The sequence below is a fragment of the Aquila chrysaetos genome, chromosome 21 (assembly GCF_900496995.4).
Source record: "Aquila chrysaetos chrysaetos chromosome 21, bAquChr1.4, whole genome shotgun sequence".
Lineage (NCBI taxonomy): Eukaryota > Metazoa > Chordata > Aves > Accipitriformes > Accipitridae > Aquila > Aquila chrysaetos.
In genome coordinates this window covers 11,742,908-11,749,555 of record NC_044024.1, presented here as the reverse complement: position 1 = coordinate 11,749,555, position 6,648 = coordinate 11,742,908, and positions in this window count along the sequence as shown.

The window sequence follows — 6,648 nt, the reverse complement described above, 5'->3', positions numbered from 1 at the left end:
GCACCTCTCCCAAGCAGCACTGGTGCATACTTGGCTCTCATAAGCCAACGGTCATCCCTGGGCCACGCTGGTGCGCAGAGCGGGGTGTGCTGTATGCCAGAGTGCCTCCAAGGTGAGAAGACTGAGGGATTTCTCTGCGCTGTGGCAGAGACTGCCATCTTCTCCTTGTGCTGTTCTGGGTTTTCCACCTCTTCGTGCATCTGTGACTCGCATGGCTACGGGTGGGATGGCAGACCCCTGCATTCAAGAGCTGTGTGCGGTGGGAAGGGCTGTTGTCAAACTTTTTGTGCTCTTGCTGTGAGTCTTACTGATGCCAGAGCACAGGTGAAGTCTGCGCTTTATTTGGGCATGGGAAATTAATTCTGGTGGAATCTTCTTTAAGATAATCACTGAAAGGATTTTTCACACCATCCCTGGGATCCTGCAGGTTTTGAGGTTTCCTTGCACCGGGCTCCCACGCTGCTGCTCGACGAGTTCCCCAGGTTGCCTCGGCCTAAAGTTACCCTAAGAAATACAAGAAAAAAGAGGACCATAAATCCCTAGAGAAAGGAAACAAAGAAAGCAGGGGAGTAAGAGGAGGAGAAAAAGAAAAGAAAGAAAATCCATCTTGCTCTGACAGCAATTTTCTCCTGCCCTGTGGGAATAAAACTGCTCCTGACTGACTGGGCTATCGGAAAGCCCAGAGCGCTGTGAGACGTGTGGGAGCTGCAGGCGCTGATGCGACCGGCTCCGACAGCTGCTGTAACGCTGCCGGGAGGAAAGAGCCCCAGCAGCATAGCCTGGGCAGGGAGCGAGGGGAGAGCTCTGCTGCGGCAAGGCAGCCCAGCCCTGCCCCTCACAAGGCGGGTGCTCAGAGGCGGGAAAGGTGCTGGGGGTCTGCCCGTAACACATCCCACAGGGGAATTCAGACCGTGTCACCGGGAATGCATCACCTTTGTACGCAAATGGAGCCAGAAAGCTTACTTCTTGAGCAGACGCCCTGATCTGGAAACTTGGGGAAAGTTCTGGTATGAGCTTTGTGCTCTGGGGCCCTGTCTGCTTTTTTTTAAACTTACTTTTAACTGTGGCCTCGTAGACTGGGGACTAGCTTTTGGTCAGCATCCTCCCTTGGAAATCTTCTCCTGCTGCATCTTCCAGAGGTGGCCAGAGGTGCACCTCCTCGCTGCCACGTCTTGCTCATGACAGTGGGGATTTCGGAGCTATGACCCAGAGAGCAGGACCCAGAGGAGCAAACCCGCCCCAGAGAAAGGGACCACCACACACGTACGTGAGGCAGCAGCGGAGCAGCAGGGTGCCAGGGAGGATGTACGGGAGTGCCTGTGGGAAGCTCTCGTACAGGTGAGAACACACGCCAGGCAGGACCAGCGGACGCCTGCGGAAGAGACGTGTCCTAGTGACTGCGAGGAAGTGACGGGAGAGGGATGTGAGCCAGGGCCCACCCTCCCAGGAGATCTTTGTGGGACAGGCAGCGGTCAGGGCTGCTCGCCTCGGGGGGTTTGCTGGTGGCAGACCCAGGGATGTTCAATCCTGACTCAGATTTCACACACCCGATGCTGCCAAAAAGAACCCCTCTGACCCCAGAAGCTCTTTTGAGTCTTGCAGCACAACTCCCTACTGGGGAGAGCGGAGGGACACTAGAAACCCTCCTTTTTCTTAGATCCGAGTGTATTTTGAGGCAGGGCCAGGCCTTCCTCCCTGTGCTGGTGTGCAGCATCCAGCCTCTCTCACTACACACGCATGCACACACGCACGCCTGCGCGCGCGCCACTTCCCTCGCTCTGGAGCCACCATAAGGAACTTCAGCCCCGGGACAAAGCCAGTGCCCTCTGTGCAAACCGGTTTTACTTGCGTGCACAGCAAGCGGAGGAGCGAGCCTGGTCGTGCAGCCACATACGCGGAGGACGAGAGGGTCATTTGGGGCAGCGCAAAGAGCGTTCCCTGGCTGGGCCTGCTGCGTGCCTTGTCTGCTGCAGGCTGAGGCCAACAGGGTGGACAGGGAGCCCCCAGATCACGAGGGGCAGTGTGCCCACCCCTCCGGCGCTGGAAAACTTCATCCTTCCCAAGGAACTGCCCGGAAAACTCCAGCCCCCTGGGCTGAAGTTCCTGCAGTGCTCTCCAGCCCAGGTCTGCCCCGTAGGGCTAGCTGCCCACCCCTTTCTCCTCCACAGCAGGTAAGTCAAGTGGATGGGGATGAAGAGGCAGAAACCCATGGCTCTGCCGCTCAGAGGTGGCTGGGGTGGGCAGTCAGTGCTGCTCGGGGCAGGCTCCTCCCGTCAGTCCCTCTCCTGTGGCAGCTGTTGCGCACTTATGTGGGATCACCTGGCTGGAGTCTTCTGCATCATCCACATGTAGCTCCAGATCCACTTCCAGCCCTGTCCTCAGCCCCACACTGCCCAGCTGGGAGGTGGCCTTGGGTGGCTTTGTTGAGGGAATTATGGCACCTGCCAGGAATTATGCCACTCTCAACAGGGCTTAGCCCTCGGTTCCTGCTCAAAGAAGACAAGTCGCCAATCAATCCACCGAGTAAATAAGTGGCATATTTACCTGACATGCAGAGCAGCTCCAGCTGGGTGCCTCCAAAGAGGGACGCCCAACAAAGATGCCCCTGGGCAATTATACCCTTACAGTCCAAGTTCCTCACTCCTCACGCAACAGTTCTGACCAGTAGTAGTATTAGGGTCTGGGGTCTTCCCGTTCTTCACTGGGTCCCTTCGTTGTCTCTAGGCGGGCTCTTTCTTCTATTCTCTCTAAGGTTGCTGCGTCAGCTGGCGACGGTAGCGGCCTTCCTTGCTTCCTGATCTTCCAGCTCGAACCAGCTCTGGGGCCTTCTTTTACTTAACCAGGTAAAAGTTCAGTGTATCTGGATGCAAGTTCACAGCTTGCAGCCCAAGGCTTCAGCAAATTTAGCTACTAATGCTAAGCAAGTTATACGAAGCAAGTTCTGTGTAAGTAGTGCACCAAATCGCACAACAGGCTTGCAGTGACGGTAGAAGATCAGGGCAGTCAGCACCACCAGCAGAAGAAAGACAGCTATGAGGGCCATGTTTTGCAGCTGGGCATGGTGGGACCTGTGGCCCAGACTTCGTCTGCAGGGTTCCCTGGAAAGCCTGTAAAATCAGATTAGGATGAGAAAATACTGGAGTAGGTCGAGGGCCTAGAAAAGTCCCGGGGTGCCTGACTGCATTCAGCACCACCAGACGTGCCCAGTAGGCTGGAGGATGCTGCTTGGACCGTCATCTCCCCTAGCCCTGCCCGGCTGACCAAGAATGATCTGCAGAGCACTTTGGAGCATCCTTACCCAGCGGCTGAGGCAGCCTGGGAGGAGGAGTACCCATCGAGAGCAAGCCTCGCGTCTCCTGGAGAGAGCGGGCTGGCGGGAGAGTACAGACATACAGTGGGATGGGGGGCATGGCTTTGAAACGTGCTGCCCTGAGCACGTCCGACGCCTTGGCTCCAGGCTCCTCTTGCGCTCACGGGCTGGAAACAGGCTGGTAACAGTGTTGGGTAGGAGGCAAGAGGTACAGAGAGCAGAGAGAAGGCCTGCAATTAATCGTGGAACACATAGTAGGAGGGAGAAATGTGACAAGAGACACCTGACAGACAGAAAAGGGAAGTCTAGGTCTGTTCATTCCCTCTTGGTTACGTAGGGGGAAACCGAGGTGCAGGAGGTGGTGAGCCGCTTGGCCCTAGCTCCATGGCTGAGCTGGCAGTTAAGCTGTGCTTTCCCGAGTCCGCTTCGCCCCCTGTCAGCCACGGTCCCTGCTCAGGTGCTCTCTTCAGCATGCTGTTGCCCGTTTCTGTTACGTGCTGGCAGCTTTTTCCAAAAATGGTGCCTGTCTGCCCAGCTGCAATACCTGCATACATCTCCCACGTCTGGCTCAGGTGGGGGCTGCATACGGGGGGCTCTCCATCCAGCACAGGAGAAGCCAGATTCAGAAGCGGCCCTGGCCCATGGCTCATCTGGCTGGGGCTCAGCATTGAAACACTTTGCACACTTTGGATTGCAAAATAATCTCTGCTTGGGCTATGCTGGAAAGGGAGGGCAGGGATGTGTTTTGTCTTCCTGGAGACACCAGATAGCTTCATGATCACTGGATCCCCCAGCCCAGGCAAGCCTAGCAGCCGAGCCACGAGAAAGAGTCAGATCCCCAGCGCCCGGGAGGATTCTGCCAGGCAGCCCCTGCCGCAGCAGGGCTCTTTGCAGGGTGGTGAGCAGGCAGGGCATCCCCTGGCCGAGAGGCAGAGGGCTTTGTGCTGGTCCAGCCCTTCCCCTGCACAGAAACGTCTGTGGCTTGGGGGAGGCTGTGATGCATCTCAGGTCTGCATCGCACTAGGAGGAAACGGTGCCTGGTCTCCATTCCCCACAAGATAAATGTCAAGAGGCGCTTCCAGTAACGGACACCAGAGCTTGGCAGGCTCCGACACGCCTGCCCGCCTGCCCACAGCCCCTTCCCAGTGCTTTCGCTCAGCACAGCCGCCCCTTCACCGCTTCCCGGGCGGCTGAAGAACATCCTGGAGCTGCTCAGGGCTGGTTGGTGGACACTGCTCGGTCACCTGCAGAAGATTTCAGCCCTGTTCCCTCTTTGAAAATGATCCAGAGGGGACTCTGGTGCACACAGCTTTCTCTCTGACCTAACCCTGTGTCACCGGACAAACGTGCCACAACAGGGCAGCCTGTTTCTGGAGGCAGGATGAGCCCGAGCATCCACTGGTACAGGCAGGGACCGTGTCCCTGCTTCACCAAGCAGAGCTGGGTACCAGCCCTGAGAGACAAGGCAGCCAGGACCATACGGAGCAGCCAGTCCTGTGTGGCTGGCTACACCTGCATCTGAGCCAGCTCCTGGGTGGGCCTGTGGTCCTCACCAACTTTGTGTTGCCAAAACCCCCTGCTCTTGACCAATCCCTGTCAGCCCCTCACCCTGATGGGTATTTAAGCTTCAGCTGGTCAGGCCCAGCCTGGTCTGCAGTGGTAGCCATGGGCAGAGGGTGCAGATGTCTGCCCTTGTCCAAGGGCATCAGCATGGGGGACCGGGCCAGTTCCTCAGCGAGTGCGTGCAGGTCTCTGTCTACAGTCCAGCTGCTGTTTGGGGCCGAGCTGATGTCTCGGCTCTGTTCTCTCTGCCATCAGGCCCTTCACCATGCCCGGGATGCTCCTCTGCACTGCTGGTCCAGAGACTGCAGCCAGCTGTCCTTGTGCAGCACTGGCCACTGCGCTCAGGAGAGATGTAGTTGCCTTGGAGCTGAGGAAGGTTGCCTTGAGAAGGGCCCAAGGTGGCAGGTTTTGGCCTCCCAGGCTGAAGGCTACCCTGCCTCAGGCAGGCGTGCTCCCCTTTGAGAAGCTTATGGCTCCAATTCCTCTCTTCAGGCCCCACTTGCCAGGCAGGCCCTCCTCACATCTGTGCCTGGTGATTGTCAAAATGCAATCAAGCCAAAGGGTGATTGCATCTCCTGCTTGGTGCTGTAATGTAATCACTGCCAGGGCCACTGCAAAGGCTCCGTGTACAGCAGTGTGGAGCCCGGCAGTTGCATGAGGCTTTTTCAGCCCTCTGTCACTTGAGACACCAGCTTCTCATCTCCGCTGGGTGTGGGTTCCCAGACAGGTCACGCCACCGGGCTGATCTGCAGCATGTGTCCCTGCTTCCTCCGGACACAGGCCGTGGAGGGGAGCGTCTGCGTGCACCACAGCCAGCCCAGTGCACCCGAGGGCGGGCAGGAGCTGGGTGGCTCACAGCAGCCGGTCCTCGCACAACCACCCTGCCTCATGGCAGGGCCCTGGGGTCCCCACCACGACCCTCCCCTGGTGCTGCCGGCGGAGCTCTCCTCAGAGCTGCCCCAGGCCACATCTCGTAGGTGTGAGCAGAGAGTACCTGACTCTGACGGGGTGCCGTGGGAATCCACAAGCCAATCGCTGGCTGTTAATGGGCTGGCGCACCTACCCTGCCCATCCCACTGTGATGGCAGCCAGCACCTGGCTGACCCCCACCATTCTCCAGGACCCCCTCATAACCCTGCTTCTAACCCCACGGCAGCTACCAGAGGCGTTTGTGGGGCTGCCTGTTTCCCCTGCCACAGAGGGAGGACTCACAGCGCTGGGGATGGGCTGGCGCAGGCTCTGACAAGCCAGCAGCAATGACAACACTGCCACTGCCATGCAGGAGAGGCGTGGTGCCCAGGTCCACAGCCTGCTGGGCTCTCCAGGCCCTTGTGAGGTGGCCATCGTTCTGGAAGGTCTCCACCCCATGAGAGGCATGAGGCAGGAGCCAGTGCTATTCCTGGGAGGGGAAACATCTGCCACTGTTTGGGGCAGGTGCCAGGGAGGGAGCAGCCACCCGTTGTGGGAAGATGGCTCTGGCCCATGACACACCTTGCTGGGGATCATGGCAAGGCGGCAGCTCATCCAGCAGTCAAGATCCCATCAGAGCCCCTGGGAGCCACAGGCACCTGCAGAACTCAAGTGAGCAAGCAAGGAGGGCTTGCTCGAAGCAGCCTTGGAAAGCAGGATGATGGCACTCAGCCACGGCAGCAGGGGCATTACGGGAAGGAGATTAAGGGAAGTGGAGGACCAAAGCCCAGTGCTGAGTCAGGTTGAGCAAGCACTGCCTCCCGTGAGCCACCTATCCCCACCGATTGTGAAATGGACGCTGGGGC